Below are 23,011 nucleotides of genomic sequence, written 5' to 3' on the forward strand. Positions count from 1 at the left end.
GGTAATAATCGGTGGGCTTGATCCTGGCCTGGATCACCTCCGTGTGACTCTCCTGTGAAAAAATTCTGTACCTCCTGTCACAGTATTGTTTTTCTCTCTCCATCTGTTACCAACCTAATGATACTCATATTGCAGCCACTGCCACAGTTGTAGAATCAGTCTTTTGACTTTTTTATGGTAATGTTGATGATTAATACTTGGTGTATGAATCTACTAAGTCCTGTTTCTTCCTCTCTGTTTCCCCAGGAAAATAGTTATGTTGGCTACGCGTGTTCTTCAAATACTTTTTAAAGTCTTCACACTCTTAATTTATAAATGTAAGATATATTATTCCTATGAGGTGATTATAAGTGGTAAATTTTAATGTATGATATTTATTTAAAATATTTCTACCATAGGTGAATTTGCATGGTTTGCATTTAATTAGGAATTTCTAAAGAATAGACATATTCTCAAAGTAGATTTAATATATAATGTCCCAGGAGAGGAGCTGCAAATGTGATTGAGATGAGTGTTTTTATTTTTTAAGCTCATATATTCACTCACTTAATTTTTTCAAAAATATTGAAGTCTTGGCTGATGTGCCTCATGAATCCTCAGGCTAAACATGACTTTTTTTTTCTTTTTTTTAACTCTGACAGTGCTGTCCTGCACTATACGGTGCAAAAGAAATAGAAGAGCCAAAATTTAAGAGCAACTGGGAGAGAGGTTTTGGGGCTCATGTGGAGAGATGCTGCTACTATATATAGGTTTCCATTGCTACCACAGTGTCTAGGCAAGAGAATTGAATTGTCTCTCATTGATAGGGTGTAACGAGTGATTAAATTTGTTAGTTCAACATGCCCACAATAGGTGTGTGTATATGTTCTCAGTTGTTGTATCTCTGTTTTGCATCCCTACTAGTTTGGCTGAAACTTTTCAATGTTCTACTTTCTGGTTATCTATCTCAAATTGTCTAGCTTCCAAAAGCAGTAACCTCTGAGAAGTTTTAAAAGGCCTTCTAGGATAAATTGCTGCGTCAAAGAGAATTATGAGGGGAGATCAAGCCCCCATAAGTCGATGCCACTTCCCAAACATGTTCATAAAATAGAAGCCAGGATTATTGTTTGGCCCAGGCTCCTTACTCCACAAGAGTGTCATAGTCTGGAACTTTTGGGAAGCATTTGTAATAGTCATAGAAAAGTTGGTGGAGGACGCCTGACACCAAGACAAGCAAGTCATAATTTTGTACTGTACTTATTGATGAACTAGCAAGTTGCTCATCAAGAATGATGGGCAGGTCAGGATGGAGCCCTGTGTCTGGCAGTCCCCCGCCCTCTCTTCCCCACACTTCCCCTGCCAGGTTGGGTTCAGCCCCACTCCTCACCTCTCCCACCCTCGGGTCAAGCCTGGGCCCGCTCCTCCCCCCGTCCTCCGCCGGGTCGGGCGCAGGCCCAGGCCCTCTTCTCCCCCTCCCCCACCAGGGTCAGGGCCAAGCCCACTCCTCCCCTCCCCCTGACCCTTCTCCTCTCCTCCCCCTCCCCTGTTGCATCAGGCCCAGGCCTGCTCCTCCCTTCTCCCTCCCCCTATCATGTTGGCCCAGGGCCGCTCCCCGCCCCCCCTTTGCTCTCCCCCCCACCGCTTGAGGTCTGCTGGCCTCACTCTCCCGCTCTGTCCCCACTGTCGTGGTGGTGCTCCACTGTGCCACCACCACCACCTCCTGGCCATAATGCTGCGACCAAATAGTTTCGAACACCTGAGAAAACTGGCAGAGGTGGTTGCAGTAACCACATGCATAAATTAGGCACATTTTGGACACGCATCTTCTTTAAAAAGTCAGATCCCACTTCTATTCATGGTACTTCTTACTATCCTAAAAGGTTCCACATTTATACCAACCCTCCTTCCATGTAAGGACTGGATGAAGCTTCTCTGAATCTAGGTGATTTACACTTTGGGCATTGGCCAAAGCGTGTGACTCATGAATAATGCACATTATTTCATATTTCCCACAAATTCCAGTAGTTGAACACACTGTATCCACCCCAAGCTGGTCCCTGGGCATTTGAACTCTAGTCCCTGTAGCATGCTGCTATCATACTGCAGGGCCTGCAACCTCAGAGATATTTTTTATGTTTAAATTTAAAATATTCTATTTGGAATAGATTTAAAAGTTCAGACAGGCAATTAAAAGGAATAAATTCCTGTTAGCTGAATTACAGTGGGATAAGTTGTAGCCGTGTTGGTCTAAGGATATAAGCAGACAAGGTTCTTTGGGTAAAGCTGATACCAGATTTACCCAAAGAACCTAGCCTGTTAGCTAAATTATGTACTCTTTAGCTGTTTTCTTCTCTTGCAAAACAAAATCAAAGTGGAGTTATTTTTTCAGGCAGACCCTAGATAAGATAGATTTATACTTTATTGTACCTGACCTTAAAGGATCAGTTTTGTATTTTGAATATAATGAGGTAGGCTTCCAAAGATCTTAGCTGAGAATGAAGTTGGTGTTTGGATTTTGTGTTTTGTCTTTTTTGGAGGGGGGAAGGAGGTTATTTGTTAGGTTTTGGGGGGATTTTTTTTTTAATCTTGGTGTAAAAAGAAGAAAGTCTTATTATAACCATAAATAGCCTTTTGAATGAGTTTGACCATAATGAAGGCAGTAGATCAGTGGATATGCATGTCATCCACAAATATCACTTCTGAACCTTCAAAATGATCACATTTCAAACAGGGTAGTAAGAATGGTTGCCAAGTATCCAATAAAAAGGAAGGATGACCTTGTGATCAAGACACAGCAACAAGAAGCTAATTTTACATCTGGATTTGCCACAGATTTCTGGTTGAACTCTGTGTTCCTGTGGTCCTCATCTGAAAACAGGGATAATGTTGCTTCTACTTTACTACCTCAAGGATTTTATCAGATGTTAATTAATAACTCCGATCAGGCACTCAAATACTATGATGAAAATATTTTATAAATAACTATGAATAGTGGAAAAAATAATGTTGGAAAATAAATGGAAAATAAGTCTTTGTTTTCATTAACCAAGAAAGGAGCATAGAGAATAAATGCCACTACCTACATTCTGTGTAGTTCCTGAGCTATACGTGCATGTCCCTCTTTTATATCTGCATCTTTTCCCTGAACTATTCATTTACTTAAAAATACAGGAAACTTGCCATTTTGTGATTAAATCTAACCAATTCTTTTATAGCATTTTTTTTCTATAATGATAGACTTAGTATATGATTCTTACCATTCTCTGACAATGACCTCTAATTGATAAATAAAGCATCTGAACAAGTTTTGTGGGATTTCTATTTTCCTGTATGTTGATTGTTTTATAAATTAGAATTTCAGTTCTATCTGTAAACAACTAAATGGTTTTAAAATGTGCAATTATTTAAATACCATTTTTGGTATAATAAAAAAAAAAAACTTGAATCTAATAGAGAAGTCCAGAATCTTATAAATGTTCAAATGTTATGTTTGGCATTCTGGAGGTATTCATCTTCCATATTCTGAATGCGTAGAGTGAGAGTCTGGACTGTGCCTCAAAGAGGTGCCACACAGGCATTTTAGGCAAAGGGGTCTTAACTTATTTTTTGCACCTTATCTGTTGATTCTCATATCTGAGTGCATCTGAACCTTGCCAAAAGTTTTGTCTTAGTCACATCTCATGGCAGTGACTTCCAGGCTCTGATGACATGTAGTGTGAAAAAGTATTTCCCAGTATTTACAATTTTGAATTTGCCATCTTGTGATTTAATTGCATATCACCTTGTTCTTCTGCCAAGAGGCAGATCAGGTGCTGCTGTTCTCGTCGTCTTGGTATTGTTCAATATATTATTTTTATGTTCCCTTTTATTTGTCTCCTTTCAAAGATGGAAAAGATCAGGATTTTTTAATTGCCCTTTTTCAGGCCTTTGATTATTCTTTGAAACCCCTTCAGTTGTATAATATCCTTCTTGAGATTAGGGTGAACAGTACTGTGTACAGAATTTCAAATGATGCCAAACCACTAATTATATGTTCTATTTTCTTTATTATCCTTCTGACAGGAATGGAAGAGAGCATTTATTTTGCTGTCTTTCTTTCACCAGAGGGAAAAGTTATTGTGGCTAGAGCAGTGGTGCTCAGCATAAGGCCCACAGGCTGGATCCAGCCCACGGAGCCATGTCACCTGCCCACAGGGCTCCACATGGGTCCAGAAATTTAACAGAAGGGGAGTGGTGCCACTGTTAACTGGCACTGCTTCCCTGCTGGGGAGCCCCGCAGGCCAGGTGACATGGCTCCATGTGTTGGATCTAGATTGGTCAATCACCGCTGGGTTAGAGTACTCTTCAGCAACAGATCCTGGGCTTCCCTGACCTGTCATTTTCTGAAGCACAGGAGGGTAGCTTGCTTAGCCCCTCCCATTTATCTCAATGTTTTGGGCAGCTGACAAGCTTTTGCCTCTCTCTCCAGAGACCTAGCAACAAACCCCAAGGAAGTCAAATCCCAGTGAGAAGCATCGTCAGGGAGGTTTGTCTGTTGCATTGTTACTAGCATTGAGAATAGGACACGATCCTTGAGTCCCACTTCTCCCTCTCAAATGCCAGTTTCATTTGTCCAGGAGCAAAGAACCCAGATGGCTCCACACACTAGTCAGGGATCTCTAGGAGATTCATTTTTGTTATAAAAGGTTTGCACAGGTCACAGAGTATCTTTTCCCCTCTCACCTAAATAATAAGTTAAAGAGAAATACAGTGTCATAGAGAATTTTCTTACTGTGGAATGCACCATCATTCTGCAGTAGTTTCTGGTGAATTTAAGGACCATTTCTCTTTAATAGTTGGTATGATTCAGCAAAAGCTGGAGACATCCATGCCTCCTTTGAGATGGAACATTTTTTCCTGTCTTGAGTAGGTCAATAGCGGCATTCTCATTTTCTACTTCTGAGGAGAAGCACTTGTAGTTGCAATCCATTGTGCAAGTAAACAGGAGGAGGACACCAGATGGAGCATGCAAGCCACTTATTTCCTCTCCTCTCCAGCTTTCTGCATTCTCCACATATTTGTAAAACTACTTTTGTTTTAAAATGACTCTAATTCTGAGAGTGCCATTAAAATACAGAAATGCTTCTCCCTGACCTACTGCTCTGCATTCATGTTGGTAAAATTTTGGATGTGTTTCCATAGTCGCCCCAGCCAGTTCTTTGTCAGGGCGAAGAGTTTGATTGGCTCAATTAATCCACATTCTAGCTTAAACTGTTCATTTAAATCGTCACAAAATCCACTCTTTTCCAATGCAAATCCTGCATTCCCAGATTGAATTCCCACTTCCTAGTACAAAGATTCCAAATTCTTCTTTACGTGCATTGCCCTTAGCCAATTCACAAGCACCTATCCAGAATTCCCTCCATTTCACCTTCCTGCTGAAATTATGAACCTCCCCAAAAAGGAAATTGCTATGATAATTAAGAGAACTAAAGAGATGGCAGCAATCATCTTTAGGTTGTTTTTTTTTTAATTCCTTCACTATTATATCCACCTGCTTCAAAAAAAGATTACTCGGTACAGTTGAACTCCATGATTTCTCCATGAATTCTACTCTATGCAAATTGTTCCACATCTCTTGAAGAGTGCTGCCAAGTTATGAAATTCTAGTTATAAAACCCTTAACTAACAGTAATAGATGGTGGTTTTGACTGTAACTTGAAATACTTAGGAAGGCTTTTGCAGATGGCAGGAGGTATAGAGGAGGAGGCATGTGTAGCAACAAGCTGGAAAGTAGAGACGAGAGTTTTCTTTAGATGAAACTTGGGTCAGATTTCTTCCCTAAGTTGTAATGTGTACTTTCTGGAGAACCACACTATCTTGGCAGTGGATGGCCTGCCATGACTGAAGGTAACACAGGCACTTTTTCTTTTTCTTTTGCTTAGATGTCTATAAACAAGAGATAAGATCAGCAGAAATGTAAAGTTAAAAATAAGGACTAATAATAGCTATTTTGCTTTAGACCAGGGCTGTCCCACTGGTGGTCTGTCAGCTCCTGCACAGTTGCCACTCTCCCCATTGCTCCTGTTGCTGCTGCAGCTGCAGGGATCTCTGGTGCAGGATAGCATGGCCCAAGTCAGCTCAGTAAACTTACTGCCTAGATGGGGATAGGGGTGCTTAGGCTGCCACATGGCAGCACCAGCATGTGGGCTTAAGTGAGGAGCTTGCACTGCTTGTGCAGTGGTAGCAGGTGTGAGGGGGTGTGACTTGCCCATATGACAGCAGTGGCAGGAGGTGTTCATTTTACTCTGGAGAGGGGAGGCTGGCAGTGCCGATACAGCTGTACATAGACTCACACAGCATCAAGGGGCACTTGCCCCGCTAGAGCAGAAGTGTTGCACACAGCTGGGGTCCTGGGAGGCTGTGCGGTATGTAGCCCCCAGGGCGTGAGGCCTGCATGTTGTACAGCCTGGGGCCCAGGATCAGTGAGGCATGAGGTCCCCAGACACTTTGAAGGTGGACAGTCCTGCTTTAGACTAAAGTTTGCAGGTGCTGCTTTATTTACAAAGCCTTTGTGGTTTTTATTATCTAGAGACTCAGGGTATAAGTCTGTTTCTGCTGTATGTCTACATTGCACGTAGTTGTCTAAGTTCTTGACCACATTGAATTCTGTTTCCCAGGTGCCTGCGGTACTGAGCAAGCCTAGTCATATAAATAGATCTGCATATGTACGCTGCCTACCAGAAAAGGGCTTCCATCTTGATTGTGCTTTTAACAGACCATCGGAAAGTAATGCAGATAAAATCAAATACTAAGGGAAGATGAAGCTAACTGAACTAGGACAAGCAAAGGATTGGTTACCTGCATCTTGGGCAAAAAGCTTCACACGCATCTTTGGGGTTTTTTGGGTTTTTTTTGGGGGGGGGGGGGGGGCGTTGCTTTAGGATTTCTTAAAGGTGCACCCAATTATCTAAGTGCCATGAAATTAATTCTACTTATAAAGTTAGACGATCAAAGCATGCAAATAGTGGACACAGTATAGTTGGATGGCCCTATCAGATCCCAAATTTCTGAATACCACTTGTATGTTCTTTGCTTAGATTGAGGCCTTGTTTTAACCAAAAGTCATTTTCTCCACAGACTGTTGTGCTTACGGTTGGCTTCCTGCTTGTCCTTATCTTGCTGATAATGTTAAGCATGTATGCTGCTCTGCTGTAGAGATGAGGTTTGAACATTCTGCAAATGACTGATAAAGTTCATAGTTGGATTAATAATGAGGTTAGGGAAAGCGTGGGCAGAAGAACGGACCCTTCCAACTGCAGTGAACTCCATAAGAAAATAAACTTTCAGAGAATGTTGAAAAAGGAGCAATTACTGTCCAGAAAATTATAATCTGAATGGATGTGCCATTTTAAGCACTTAGATATTGTGGCAGTGATCACTATAGAAAATCTTGAGAGCGAGAGAGAGGTTTTCCAGCCCTGGAAATTGCCGAATTGAAAAGGTTAGACTGGATGCAAAGCCTATTCAATGAGACAGCTGCCAGCTGTGTATGTTTGCCAAGTAAATTGTTGGAAATGCTGATTTAAACTGTCCACTGAATACACAAGGCAAATGAAAACTCAGGCACAGATGTCTTGGTTTGGTTGTATGGTGGCTCAGGTGTAAGATGCATCTGCAGTCTTTCCTTCGGGCCCTTTCTTCATGGTTAAAATGGGAGCAGCGCCTTATACCACCTGGCAGGTGGCAGGTTTTGCTACCTTCATGCTCTCCACAGTTTGACCACTCCTACCAGTCCTACCACTTCTACCAGGATTGACAACCCCTGCTCTCATAGTCAATGTGACAGACCCTTCTACAGTGGGTACCTGCAGGAAACTTCAGGATCTGTGATCAGCTCAAAACAAAGGAACACAGGCCTATAGCACCCAGGCCACCTGAGCCATCAAGTCTAGTCACCTGCTTTTTCAGGCAATGTTAAGTCCAAAAACTGTTTTGTAAAAAGCAGGAGAGACTAGGGCACCACCAGGGCAGTGGCAAGGAATTTATTATGTTAAAATATGCTGAGATGATCCTAGGAAAGGGATCACCCCCCATGCTGGAGAGAGGCAAAAAAATGCCCAAAAGCCTATAGGAAAACTTCCTGGTTCCAAATCTGGTGCTCATTTTGGCCCTGAGTATATGAACAAAATCTTCCAGCTAGGCACCTGAGAGGTTTCTAAGTATTAGTAGAAGCATCACCTCCCCCCAGCTAAACTCCCACCCTCCCACCTTCAGCTGTAGACAGTGTCTATTGCTTAAAAAAAAGGTGGAGAGAGGGAGAGGAAAAAATTACTTCAGGAACCAAATAATGCAAAAGTCCTTCTGTGCAATCTGTGACAGATGGTAGTGGCAGCAGGGTTTGTGCATGCAACCCTGGAGACTTTCATGCACCAATTGCAAATATAGATGCAAGTCTAGCCAACAACAAGGGAGAAGAATGTGTACAGCCAGCTGTCTCAGGAGAGGCTTACAGTGCTGTGCCAGGAGGGAGGTTTAACTTTCAAGAAGATACCCAAGATGCAGGTAGCCAGCCTACATGAAAAGAACAGTCAGACCTGCAACTATGGCCTGGTTCCAGATAGGCCTCCAGGACCACAGCCTAGTTTGCTAGCAAGAGACTGAAGAGCATCCAAGGAAGGCAGCGCTACCAGTGGCCATGGCTACTGGAGCAGCCAGGCTCCATTGAGCCCAGCTGTCCTTATCCAGAGCTGGAGGAGTACATGCTGATGCTGAGAGAGGGACCTTTGGAAGGAGCAGCTGAGGGATAGAAGCTGTTAGACTGGAAGAAGGATCATCATGAAGCAATTCAGGTTCCTTGTTCTCACTACTTGGTTTGGAAGACAGTTGAGTTTCACATCTTGAATTGGGTTAGAAACCTTCTTCTGGTGCAAATTGGTCATGAACAAATTTGTATCCATTTGATCTTGTGCTAATATTGTCCATTAACATAAGTAACCCTTCTCCTGATCAGATATTCACCCCCTGAAGGTATTTAGGAAGAACATGCATTTTCTTTCTCAAGTTTTATTTTGCTAAGGCAAGCTCTTTTGAACTCCCCTCATAAATTTTCCATTTCTCTTATGATCCTAGTTAGCTCTGGCCTGCACCTGTTGTAGTTTAAATAATCTTTTAATCAAAGGTATAATAAGAACCTTTATAGGATATTCTAAAAGGAGGGTTTACCAGTGGTTTGGACAGTGAGACTTCCCTGTCTCTCTCTCTCCCTTAATATGGCGTAGAATTGCATAAGTCTCATAGCCATATTACATGGCAGCTCATGTTAATCTGATCTCCATTCAGCTCCCTCTCTCTCTCTTGGCTCCCATTTATGATTGCTCATCTTATAGCAAAAGTTCTTGGTAGGAATCCCTAAGTGCATAACTTTGTACTTGTTAATATTTAGTTTCATACAGTTTCCTTCACTTTAGTCCACAAGATTATCCAATATTTCCTGTATAATCTTGGTTGTTCTTCCCAACTTTGTGTCATCTGCAAATGGCATTAGTACATTTCAGTCTTGCACCCAGGTCTCTAATTAAAATAAACAGAATGGGTCCTAAGGCACCACAAATAACTTCTCTCCAGGCTGATCACTCCTCTTTCAGTGTAAGCAGTTTCTTATTCACCTCAGAATTATAGTATTACTACCTGTCTTTTCCATTTTAATTTCCCATGAAGTACAGTAGCAAATGCTTTGCTTAACTCTACTGTGTTATTTTTACCTAACGTAGTTATCTGACCGTAGAAGGTTTTTAGGTTAGCCTTATGTGATCTTCCTCGAATAAAACCATGTTGCTTTTTGCCCTGTTTTCTGGTTATCTCCATGTCCTTGTTCATATCCCTTTGAGACATGTTCCTTTTTTTCCTATGAGATGTGTTCTAGGTTCTTGTATAGTATTGTTTACAAACTAGACCGGAATTACTGGAAAATGCTTTCCCCCTTTTTATCAATATAGGCAATATGTTTGCTCCTCTCCAGTTGACAGATGCATTACAGAGTCATTCTACAGGAGTTGCTATTTCATACGTTTCAATATTCTGGAATGGCCATTATCCCCCCTTTTTATCATAGTAGTGTTCCAAGTTTTGCTTCTGTCTGAGATCAGTGTGTTTTTTCATTCCCATTAGGAATCCTACCACTATCCTAATTTCATCTTTGTCCTTGCTGAAGACAAGCAAAATGTTAATTCAGCACTTGGGCCATGCTTAGATCTTCACTCCATCTTCAGTGTGTTGTGGCCCCACTTCTTTTGTCCTATGCTCTCTTTTTATTTGTCTGAAGAACCCTTCGCTGTTTGTTTGTTTGGGGGGGGTGGGTTTTGGGGTGGGGATGGCATGGAATATAGGCAAGTTGTCACTTGACTAAGCCTTTGGCCATTCTCAAGTTAGTTCTGCCTTCTTTGACCGTTGAAAAAGATCCTTTTTCCATTCCCTCTGTGTCCTCTGCTTACCCTGAAGGCCAAGACCTATTTCACTTTGCACATCTAAATAGCACTTTCCCAGCCCCATAAGTGCCAGGTTGTAACTGTGTTTGCCCTCTGGTGAAACTGAATTACCCTGGGACCTCTGTGTGCATCCCTGCCAGAAACAAAGAGGAGGAGCAGGGTTTCCAATGTTTTAGCCCAATACTCTAGTGGATAGGTTCTAGATTCTAGGAAGTAGGAGACCCTAGCTATAGGCCTCTCACTAAACCTGTTTCCCGTTACAGTACTGCTTCTATAAAAGGTTGTCAATATATGCTCAAGAGATCCCAGAGGAAGGCAAAAACTCCCACAGTCCAAACCAATCTGACCATGGGATAAAATTCTTTCCTGAACCCAAATATGGTGATCAGTCTGACCCTGAACAGATGGGCAAAATCCTCCAGCCAAGAACCTCCAGCTTTGGTCCCAGGATTGGCACACCCCTGCCTTGGCTGTAGCCAACACCCAATGCCTCTGAGGGAGGCTTAAAAACTCCCTGACGTGTAGGAGAAAGAAGGAGTGATGGCAACCAGCGAAGCCCCTGAAACATGGGAAATACCCATAACAGAACATAGGCATAGCTCCACCTAGATCATCCCCAACCAGTAACCGTTCAACCTCTTCTTGAACACCTCCAGTGATGGAGAGTCCACAACTTCCCTAGCCAGTTGATTCCATTGCCTCACTATTCTCACAGTGAAGAAGGTTTTCCAGATATCCAATCTAAACTAAACTTACTTTGCTGCAACTGCAAGTCATTAGTCTGCATCCTCTTCTCTGCAGCAAGAGAGAAAAGGTTCTTTCCCTCTTCTTTATGGCAGCCCTTCAAGTATTTGAAGGCTGTTATCATGTCCCCTCTGAAGCGCCTTTTCCACAGGCTGAGCATACCTAGCTCCCTCTGCCTTTTTTCGTATAACTTGCTTTCCAATTCCTTTATCATCTTTGTTGCCCACCCCTGGGCCCTCTCTAACTTCTCCATGTCCTTTTAAAAATGTGGAGCCCAAAACTGTACACAATACTCCAGATGAGGCCTGGGCCCAGGACAGACCCTTGTGGGCCTAGGCCCAGGACAGACTCCTGGCATTCTGACATGGACCCATTAATAATTACCCTCTGCTTGTAGCTTTATCTAGCTCACATTTCTCTGATTTGTTTATGAGAAGGTCATGTGGGACCTTGTCAAAAACCTCGGTGAAGTCCAGATACACTATATTCACAGCATTCCCTGCATCCACCCATGTAGTTACGTTGTCAAAGGAGCTTAACATTGTTTGACATGATTTGTTTTTCATAAATCCATGCTGACAAATGGCCTTCCTTAGGATATGCTGCAGTAACTTCCCAGGTATTGAGCTGAAGCTAACTGGTCTGTAGTTCCCCAGGTCCTCCTTTTTTGCCTTTTTAAAAAGGGGCACTACACTGGCCCTTTTCCAGTCCTCTGGAACCTTGCTGAAGATCATTGCCAAGGGCTCCAAGATAATCTCTGCCAGTTCCTTCAGTACCCTGGGGTGAAATTCATCCAGCCCCGCTAACCCATCAAAAGCTCTCTGACCATCTCTTGTTATCTCATCCCTCAGCTTGCCTCCTTCCTTATCCAGATAATCCTTATTAGGTGTCTGGTTGCAGCTTACAGGAATTTATTTGTAAAGACTGTGGCAAAGTAGCTGCTGAATAGCTCTGCCTTCTGTGTATCTTCTGTTAGGCGTTCCCCCTGGCTTGTTAGCAGTGGATGCATAGCTTCTTTGTCCTATAAGTATGTTGGCCAGAAAGGGACCCTCTTCTTGTTGTCTTTAACTTCCTTTGCCAGGTGCAGCTCATTCTTTATCTTAGCTTTTGTGATTTTGTCCCCACAAGTTCTTGCTATTTCCTGGTACACTTCCTTGGTGACCTGTTCATTCTCCCATTGCCTGTATGCTTTTCTTTTGTATTTGAGGCATTTTAGAAGCTCCTTGTGCAGCTGCATTGGTCTCTTGTCATTTTCCTTGTGCTTCCATCGTGTTGAGACCAGTTTCTTGTTGGGCTCCCAATGCTGTGCCTTTTAGAAGTTCCCAGCCCTCCTGGATGCCTTTATTTTTCAGTATGTCTTCCCATAGTGCCATGCCCATGAATTCCTTGAGTTAGATGAAATCCACCTTTTTTTAAATCTACCATCCTAATTTTGCTGACCTCATGCTTTCCCTTTCTCAGGATCTGGAATTCTGTTGTATCGTGATCACTTCCTCCCAAGTTACCCATCACTTTCACATCCTCCACCAGTTCTTCCCCATTGGTCAGGACAAAATCCAAAATAGAAGATCCCCTATTTGTATTCTCTGCCTTCTGAAACAGAAAGTTGTCCTCTGCACAAGTTAGGAAGCAGCTTGACATTTTATGTTTCGCTGCATTGTTCTTCCAGCAGATGTCCAGAAAATTTAAGTCTCCCATCAGTACCATCCCACAGCTTTTGAATAGATTTGTCGTCTTCTTTAAGAGTGCCTCATCCACCTCCTCTTACTGATTTGGTGGCCTATAATACATCCCCACCACTCTATCAGTGCTGCATCTTTCACCTTTCATCTTCACCTGAATGCATTCTGCATTGCTGCCTTCTTCCTCTTGAACCAGGAAACAAGTGTATGTGTTTTTGACATATAAGGCAATACCACCACCTTTTCTCCCAACCCTGTCCTTCTGAAACAGCATGTAACCCTTGATGTTCACATTCCAGTCATAAGAGCTGTCCCACCAGGTCTCTGTGATGCCAATCAGTTAATAGTTCTTTTCACAAGGTGCCTCATCCAGCTCATCTTTATTCCCCATATTTCTCACATTTGTATAGATGCATCACACACACATCTTGCATTTTGACCTACATGCTTTTCTTTTGCACCACTTGTTGCAGCCCTGTAGCTCTGTGGTCCTTTCCCAGAGTTAAGTTGCTTCTTTGAGTCCTTTCCTGTCTGGACTTCTTGGTCTGTTTCTGGAGGGTTTGGATCACCATTGCCTGTGGAACCTAGTTTAAACTAAAGCCCTCCTTAAGAGGTTGGCCAGATGATGCCCAAAGATGCTCTTTACTGTTCTTGTCAGAGAGATCCTATCTTTTGATAGCAGTCCTCCTCCCCAGAACATCTACCCACTATTGAAGAAGCCAGAGCCTTCACGTCAACACCACAATCTCAGCCACACATTCCCTTCCAGAATACAGTGGTCTCTGCCAGGGTTGGAATTGCACTTTGACTCTTGGAGAAGGTGGGGAGGGTCTGGAAAAAAAATTAAACCAGTTCATTGACTAACAAGTCCACCTAGGTGAAGGAGCAATCTGATTGGAGAGCCCCTCCCCCCAAATCCAGATGACAGATTGGTACCTCTGTCCCCCACCATCTGACACCTGAACTGCTTATCCCAGAGCAACTGCTCTCTGCTTACTGCTCAGCTTACTTCAGGATCTAGGCTAGAACCCAGAAGCCCCTTGTCTAGAGCAGCATTTATCTCAGAGTCCCTTGCTACATGTTACATGTTTTTTTTAATGAAATTCACTGGTTGATCATGCAATACGTTTCCTGGCCACATGTGCAAAGTAATTATCACATAATAAAAATAACTATTCAGTTATTAAAAGAGCCAACCAGCTATAAAGTAATGCTTGAAAATGTGTAACAACTCTATAGCTCTGGTTTCTATCCAGCTTTAATTTGAATGTGCAACAGGGCCTTGAGATGCACACCATTTATCTTCTGTTAAATAGAAAAACTTTGAAACTATATATTTCTCTACAAACAAAGTTATATTTCCTCATGGTAGTAGTTGAGACTAATTCTGGGGCTGCTTGTTTACTGCACTTTCTTTACTTCTCCTAATAATTTATTTTAAAGAAGAAATTAGACCAGGGATACCTTAAATGACATTTTCCAATAAAGATCATGTGCCATGTTAGGGGAGGTAGTAATCTTTTCATTGTAATTGTGCTCTGTTATGTTTTTAATTAAACTTCCTGAATATGAGACAGTTAACACTAACACAGAGGTCTGTTCCTGAGTCTGACAATGACCTGCCTCAAGAGTTGATTTGCAGCTAGTCTTTTCTTCTCCCCCCATTCATCTTTCAAATGTGGAGGAGGAACTTCACCATCCTGTCAAGCACTTTGGAACTCTGTAAATGAAAGGAGTATGTAGCAGATAAGTGCTATTATTTCTACTTGTATTTTTTTCCTTACCTTTATTAATGAGTAATTCAGTATGGTGAGGTCTAGTATTCTTTTCACTTTCCCATTTTGAGTTATTCACAGAAAAACACAGAGAATCTGCTAACTAGCCTCTTCCATCATTCATTCCTGTGAGGCAGGTTTGGGTAGGAATACAGGTATGAAGGCACTGTTTGCAATGGTGAGTTAGTTTATATCTGTCTTGTAAATGAAGAGGACTACTTTGCATTGTCATTACAAATCCCCACTGCTTAGTAATGCTTCAAGTGCCTCCCCGGTCGGCAAGATCAGCTGTGGGGGACCCCCCCCTCTTCCCCCTGGGTTGCTGACTGGTTGCTGGGGAGCACATGCCCCCCCTGAACTAAGGTGGCACCAGTTGCCCATGGTACCATTCTTGTATTTTTGTATGTTGGCATGCTAGAAAGTTTACCACTGAGTACCTCAGCTCCCTATCTTTTGGTTCATCATAATGCTGCTTCATTCTGTTGCTGGTTTCAGAACTCAAGACCAGATCATCTGCATAAACAATGTGTTGTAGGGGTTTACTACCCCCCACCCCAATCCTTACCCAGTTATGAAACCATGCTGGCTCTTTTGTACCTTATTCTGTAGAAGGGATCAGTCAGCATATACATTTTATGTAGTTCAAGTTTTCATGGCCAGCTTTGAAGTCTGCATTCAAGCATACCCCCTGCTTATAGTAATAGTTGTGAAACAAGATGATAATGAAGATATATACTAGTGATGGCCCAGGGAATATTCAAGAAGCAAGATCAGTTTTGCAGTATTTTTATTGGACCATTCTGTGCCTCGATCTCCCATCTACATCTCCCCCTGCCTCCTAGGGATATTGAAAAGATTGATATACCAAAGTTTTTAAGATGCCCTTGTTCTATAGTAACAGGGTCTGATACTAAGCTAAAATAGAGTAATATTGAAATTATGACCCTAACCCCATAACTAGTGACCTACCAAATTGGACATTTCATGGATTTCATGAAATTTGGTCAATGCCTGCAAAATCTGCAGGGCAAAAAAAAACTTACACAAAATAAAACGCCAGCTCCCCAAAGGCAATGCTGCAGCAGCCCACCAGGGTGGGGAAGGGAGAAGAAGGGGCTGCCCACTCAAGTGACTGCTGGCAAGATGGCTGCTGCCCCCCCATCCCTTGCTGCTGGTTGGCTATGAGGGCTGCCTGCCATATGGCCCCGCCCCCCTCCAATCCATGGTGAGGGGGTGGGTCTGCATGATGGACAGCCCTTGCTGTCAATCAGCAGTGAGGGCCAGGGCAACATGACAGCCAGCCCTTGCAGCCAGTCAGTGACAAAGGGTGGGGCCACTGGGGCCTGTTGGCCAATCAGAAGCATGGGGGAGGTGCCATGCTCCACCTGAAAATGGCTACTGGGCCCTGCATTCTGCCTGCAAAAGCAGTAGGTAGCTGTCGCAAATTAGTTAGGTCCCTACCCATAACCAAAAAAAATCTATATAAGACTATAAAGCTTTTTTCTTAATTTGTTCTATCATACATGCAGGCATTTAGGATGTTAGTACCAAGAGGAGATTATTTAATACTTTTAAACCAATTGAAATGTAGAGAAAAAGCTCATTTAAGGCGTGCAAGGTACCAAGTTACACTGTATTCTTGCTCTGACATAAGAGCACCTAAAATTTCATTGACTGCACTAAGATGCTCATCCCTGTACACTCTGTCTTTTCTATATGCATTGATGACTTGATTTACTAATGGCTAATACAAACATGTTATAGTATATTATGTATATGTACTCTGGGACCTTTTAATGGGCTTCATTGTCCTCATAGACTGTAATTGCTTCCATAGTCTTGAATTAAGGTTTGGTTAATGGACTCTAATCTGTCAATTCTTAACTTCTTAGGAAATTGATTATTGACATAATGAAGAAATGATTTGAGTGCATCATTCCAATCCATATTTGGGAACGCCTTAGTCAGCCAGGGCTGACCCTAATAATTAATAGACTTGAACACTGCATGAGGCTGAAGGTTAAATGCTGTCTGCACCTGAGACTTGATCATTATGATAGTGTGTTTATAATAATTTTCTTTAAGCCACTGCGGCTTTAATTATTCTTGTTTAAAACCTTTTCCTCAGTCCATACATTGTTTTTTAGTTTTGCTCTGCCTCTTGCCAGTCTGTTCTTTCTGTTTTGTTTGGGGCTTAATCGGTGGGGTAAGGGGATCTTCTGTCTTCCTGTGTACAACCGCTGGCTGCACAGGAATTCTGGAACCAAGCTGAAGGCAAAGCCCTGCTCACTTCCTCTCTGCTACTTGAAGAATTCACTCCAAAAATGACTAGTATTGTCCTGACTACCTTGGTTTTGTGTCTTCCCCATGTGGCAAGAAGAAAATATGTCAGCTTTTCTTCTTGATGAACACTAACATCTTTTCTCTCGTATTAATCATGAAACTTTACAGCTAATATTTAACAGAAGTCTGGTGGTTCTGCTTCCTTTGACTTCAGGGCTTATTTAGCCTGCAGGTAAAATTTTCAAAAGCAGTTAAGTGACTTAAGAGCCGAAGGCCCATTTTCAGAAGTTACTTTGGCACTTTGTAACATCATATTGTATATTGTATTGTCGTATTGACTTCCCAGGGACCTAAGTCAATTGTGAATGTGGGATTTAGGCTCCTAAGTCGTGGAGGGCCAGGTCTACAAAGGGATTTAGACGTATCACCTTGCATCTCTGCATCTGACTTTTAGGCACCTGGCTCCTGGAATCGAATTCACAACCTTGAAATAGTCACCTATGTCCCCTATGCAAGGTCTGGGGAGATTTGGGTGCCTAGGAAGGGGTTCCCAACAGCCAATTAATTGAGTGGGGATTGGGCAGGTGCCTTGGGTAGCTGATAGGAAAGGCTGAAGAGAAGTTTGTGTCTGACAAGCCCAGAGATTAGAATATTTACCCAGGAAGTGGGAGACCTGGGATAAATGCACTTGTTGGTCTAAGACAAGTTCAAACCCACATCTTGTACTTGCCAGGAGAGTGCCCTAACCACCAGGCTCTGGCTTAAAAAGCAGGGGAGATACCAACATCCCTTGTTGAAGCTGGGCAACTAGGCAGAAGGGAGTCATAGGGTCAGATGAAGAGCAAGCAAGAGGGAGCCTGATGCTGTAGTCCAGTCCACTCACCCGACAGGATACCTGGATTCTGGTCCAGCTCCCAGGACTGCTTATGTACTTTAAATTTAACAGTCATTGGATAAAAAGCAGAAGCAGAATTGGAATACAGGCTGTACATGACTGTAAATATTGAACCATACAAGCGTGTATGGAAAAGTCTATGTGCCATTGCATTGAATTTAACCAACATTACTGTTTTATTTGGCCTCCAACATTCACGGACTTTTAAAGGGAAGACTTCAGAGCATGGGACTGGGAGTCAGGACTGATTTCTTAGTAGAGGCTCTCCTAGTGCCTCACTGTGACCTTGAACAAGTTACTGACAAAGTAGTTCCTCTTTCACAGCAGGGATGTAGAAGGTGGTTTAATTAGAATCTGTGCTAAGGTTGATCGTTTCTCTTGATGTGATAGAAGTTGGAGAGCATACAGGGACTTCTATACTTATACCTACTTATGTACTTCTCTACTTGTGCCCAGGTCTATTTTTCACCACTGTCATCCAAAGCAGACTTACTTGGAGAAAAAATAATTGCATGATTGATTTTTCTTTTTTTCCCCTCAGCAGCTCAAGATAAAACAGGGCATGCAAAGGTCATATTATGTAAGTCTGAAGACTGAGAATATGTAACTAGTCCCTGATTATGCTTGTAAGAATACATTTCTACTCAAACTGCAGATGTTTCATCATATATCATCATCTAGCTCCACCAAGTGTTGAGATTAATCTTCCTGTATAGAAGAGGGAAGAAGGTATTTCTTTTTCTCTAACCCTTTTCCATAGCAACTGGCTAATAACAAATAATCTGCTTTAAAAAAATCTCTAAATGTTTTAAAAATATTGCATGTACAACTTTTGAACATTACATTGAACACATGATGGTTTTAAAATTAAAAGTATTGCCCAGAGTGGTTCCCGAGCACAGGAGATAGAAGTGTATTCACTGCAACCTGTATTTACCTTCTGGTCTTCTGTAGGAATCAGATACAAGCATACCAGCAAATCAAGCCAGGTCGATGACAAGAAAAGTAGCGTGCTGGAGCAGTTAGATTCTGGTTTGGTTAGATTTTGTGGGATATTTTTAGAAGTAAAAGCATGAAAAGTCTGTAACAATCCCATCACACACACAGTTTACATCAGCAGGCTTTGTTTCTTCTTCCCCTTCAAACTTGAGGGCTCTGTTCAGTCCCATGCCCACCCATTCACTCAGAGACATACCTGGGGTGAGCTCCTTTTGTGACTACAGTATCATCTGTTTAATTCATAGCACCTGACAGGGACAGTTTGAATTTCCTTTCAGTGCATGGGCCTAATCTTGCCCAGTAATGAAGGGAGTGTGTCATTTGAAGCAGAATGGGATTAAAGGGGCGATCTACTTAAAAGTCATACTTCTGTTTGAAAATCTACATGATATTCTTACAGATAACGCCTAAGAGTTAGTGGAATTACCAGCTAGTAGACGGGAAGGTCAAAAGCCCTGCAACTCCTTCCCCCACAACCCAGTTTTTTTACTACATGAGTTTGGTTGCACTTAAACCCCTTCAATGTCAGGATGCACTTTTCAAGTTTCCCAGAGTTCAGGTGTAGGGAGGAAGCCATTGGTTTGGCCCCTTTCTATGCACAAGTGACATTTGGAAAGCACTGGAAAATCGTGAGTGAGGCTAGGCCACCATGTCATTGATGTTAGTGAGAACTGTGGGTGCTAAATATCTCCAAACAGCAGGCCCAAGGTAACTTGGCACCCAAAAGCTCGCGATGCCCAAAATGAGCACTTTGAAAACTTTTGTCCATGTGCTCTCTCCTTTTTTTTATAAAATGTATTTTTAATTTGTTTCTAGTTCCTTTGCAGCTTTATGATTTTAAATATCTTCCCTTTTCTATAAAAAGAAACGGACTAAATGCACTCGCCAAGAACAAAGATACAATGCTTATTTTACAGAATGGGAAAGGAGTTTACTAAGTCAATTAGTTGCAAATGATGCTAAATTTAAAACAGAATTGTACTTAGTGGATTTTAAAATAGTAGGAAGATAAACGTCCTTTTCATTTCCATCCCTAGACCCATTACTATTTGATGATTGATTCAAATGACATTCTGTTGTATGCAGGTTTTTTTCCCAGCCTCTTCAACAGCCCCTTAATGCCTTCCTGTTGAGCATTAAGTGACATGACTGACAGCTTTCACATGTGGTTCATACTCCCCATCATCCATGCAGTAAAGTGTTTTGGAAGGCTGCTCTGTGTTTGTATTAGTGAAGGCAAGGCTGAAGAACTGGGCTTTGCCATAAGAACAGAAAGTGGTGATGTTTGATGTTTGTGATTAGTCCTTAATTCCTGTGGGAGTATATTCCACCATAAAGGATATTTTCAAAAACAACCACCTGTTCTGGGTACTCCAGTTGATGGGTCCCTGACTTTTTATCAGGTGAGGTCTGATTTTCAGGTGTGCTAAGTAGCAACCGCTCTAATTCAAGACTATGAGAGCTACAGGTGGTCTGCAAATGTGGCTGCTTCCCCTGTAGTTACAACTCATGGTAGAAGGGACTGTGTATATTGGGCTAATGCACAAGTCTCCTTCCTTCTCTTTTTTTATTTTTTTTTTTTCAAAACAAATAATGTAAAGAGCCAGTAAGGAAAGGAGTGTAATGTTTCATTCTGTGGTGTCAATTTGTAACTGGAATGTGCCTGCAAGTATGATTCGGGCCACAGGGTGGCATTATTGGATCACTGCATACAGGGTATTAATAATCTGGATCTGAAACAGGGAAGGCAGTAAATTGCTTTACAAACCTGAAAGTTGCAAGCCAGTCATGGCTCCCTGGCCTATCCTTTGACCAGCTAACTGTCCTGAATATAAGAGTTCTCATAACTAAGAAATACGTTATTTGGGAGTGGGGCCTTAGACACTCCTTCAGGTTGTAAACAAAGAAAAATAACTGTATTGAACATTGTTTGATCATATTCCATTCTTTCCTTCATGTATGGATGCTGCTTTGTGATCATGCCTCAGACAATGACCCCAAGCAGTAAGTATCATCCCAACAGTGAAACTCAGCATCTACTGTTTTGTGACACTAGGGTATTTCTGAAGTGAAGGGAAGTACTCCCATTAACCTGAAAAACAGACTGTTACACAGTCTTCAGCATTGTTTCTAGCTGACCTGTAGAGAAAGCAGGGATTTCAGGTGATTGGAATTATTATATTTAAAATCTTGAATTTTAGCACTCCTAAGCCTCTGCAAGCTAATTAATGTAGCCCATTCATAACCCTCTGCAAGCTGAGGTAAATACTATTTCACAGATAGGTTTCCTAAGATAGAAAAGAGAGGTTAAATGGCTCGATCAGGGCCACAGGAGGCATCCGTGTCAAAACCAGGGTTAGAAGACAGCAGTCCTTTACTTTCAGCTGCACCCTTAGTCCACTAGACTGTGAATGAAGGCTACACGGGTATTAGTAGGGACTTACTGAAATCGCCGTTTTGTGGTTTTTGTGAAAAATGGCAGGCTCTGCAATTTCAGCAGGCTTAGAAAAAAAACCAAAAAACCTTACTAGCAGGGAAAGGGCAGGAAGCCCTGCAGCCTTGGAACACAGGGAGGAGAAGTGGGCAAGAGTGGGGTAAGATGGAGCAAATGAGAGGCTAAGCCTGTCACAGGCTCAGGACAGGTGTCAGTCCGGGACCAGTCAGGGAAGCGACAGGGTTTCAGTGCCATCTTTTAAGCGGCCAGAGGCATATTGCTGCAGCATGTGCAGCCTGAGAAGGATTATGCCATCTGTGCCAGGTTTTTAGCCATTTGTGCCAATCTGTGGTGAGGGGCAGGACCACCAGGGCCCCTTGGCCAGAGGCATGGGGGAGGCCCACCATAGTTAGCCTGTGAAAATGGTGCCTGTCACTGTGATCGGCTCACAAAATCACCTGTCTGCCGCCTCAGTTTGGATAGGTCCCTAGGTATTAGCAAAAGAGATGGCTCAACTACAGATCTTAGAGCAAAGCACAGCATAATTTTGCCACAAACTGGCCTGGGCTTCTCTCAAAAATCATGATATCTTTGACTATGGCTTTAATGTACCCTATCCTTGCCTGTGGCTTTTTGAAATAAGATTGGCATGACAAGTTTTCAACTTTAGTGATTGTGTTATATAGCCAAGATTATCATTGCAAGGAAAAGGGCTTATTTAAATATATTTAGAAACTCCTCTTTAAAAGCAGTTTGACCTAGACTGCATTATACTTCCAAGTTATATTCTGATGATACAGAACTCTGGGCTTCACAGGAACCAATGGCTGCTCTGACTTCTGGACAACTTAAAGCTGTGATTTTTTCCCACTTCATGAATTAATGAACCTGGTATGTTAAAAGAGAGGTTTTGCTACAAGGGAAGGGGCTTTAATGGGCACTTTATGCCAGTGATTATAAACAGGGTACCACAGCACCCTGGGCACCTTGAGATCCTTTTAAGGGTGCTGTGGGGTGCCATGTAATGTTAGCACTGTTAGGTGCACAAACATAATTCACAAGACAAACCCAGAGATTTCAAACAAGAATCTATAGCACCAGGTTAAAAACATTCTGATCTGTCATTGTCTTTCTGAGATCTTTACAACAGAAGAATTGCTCTATTATTTTTCTGTAATCAAAAAACAAGTGAAAACTAAGAGTTGGCATTTTCCAAGGAGTCTTCTTCCTAAGAACTCCTTGAGTCTAAAAAAGGGTAGGAACCACTGCCTCTGCTATTACCAGTTAAATTACTGTGTTTGTGGAGCTAAGAATGTGTTGATCACTTGACAGCCAGGCAATAAAAGATAGGATGAGCTTTTCAAAACTAAGTTGGAAATGTAACTATACAGTTCCTATTAGCACTAGCCGGAGTGGTGCAAAAGCTTCCACCAGGGCCATCCTGGGGGTGCAAACTGGGGTGACTGCCCCAAGCCCCGCACTTTGGGGGGCCCTGTGGAGCCGAGCTGGCTTCAAGTCTGGCCACTTGCCATCCCCACCCCACCACCGCCACTGGTCCAGGCCCCACACAGGCCGATTTGCCCCACACCCTGCTATGATCGTTTCTGGCTTCCACAAAGGGCTGCTCTGCATACAATCTGGATCTGGCCAATCCAGGGCAGAGGTTCAGTTGAAAGGATAGTCCAAATTACAGAGAAGTGTTGATACTAAGTGTTGCACCCAGGATTTTTGGAGGGGCTTGAACCCCACTCTCA

The sequence above is a fragment of the Alligator mississippiensis genome, chromosome 1, assembly GCF_030867095.1.
Source record: "Alligator mississippiensis isolate rAllMis1 chromosome 1, rAllMis1, whole genome shotgun sequence".
NCBI classification, from domain to species: domain Eukaryota; kingdom Metazoa; phylum Chordata; order Crocodylia; family Alligatoridae; genus Alligator; species Alligator mississippiensis.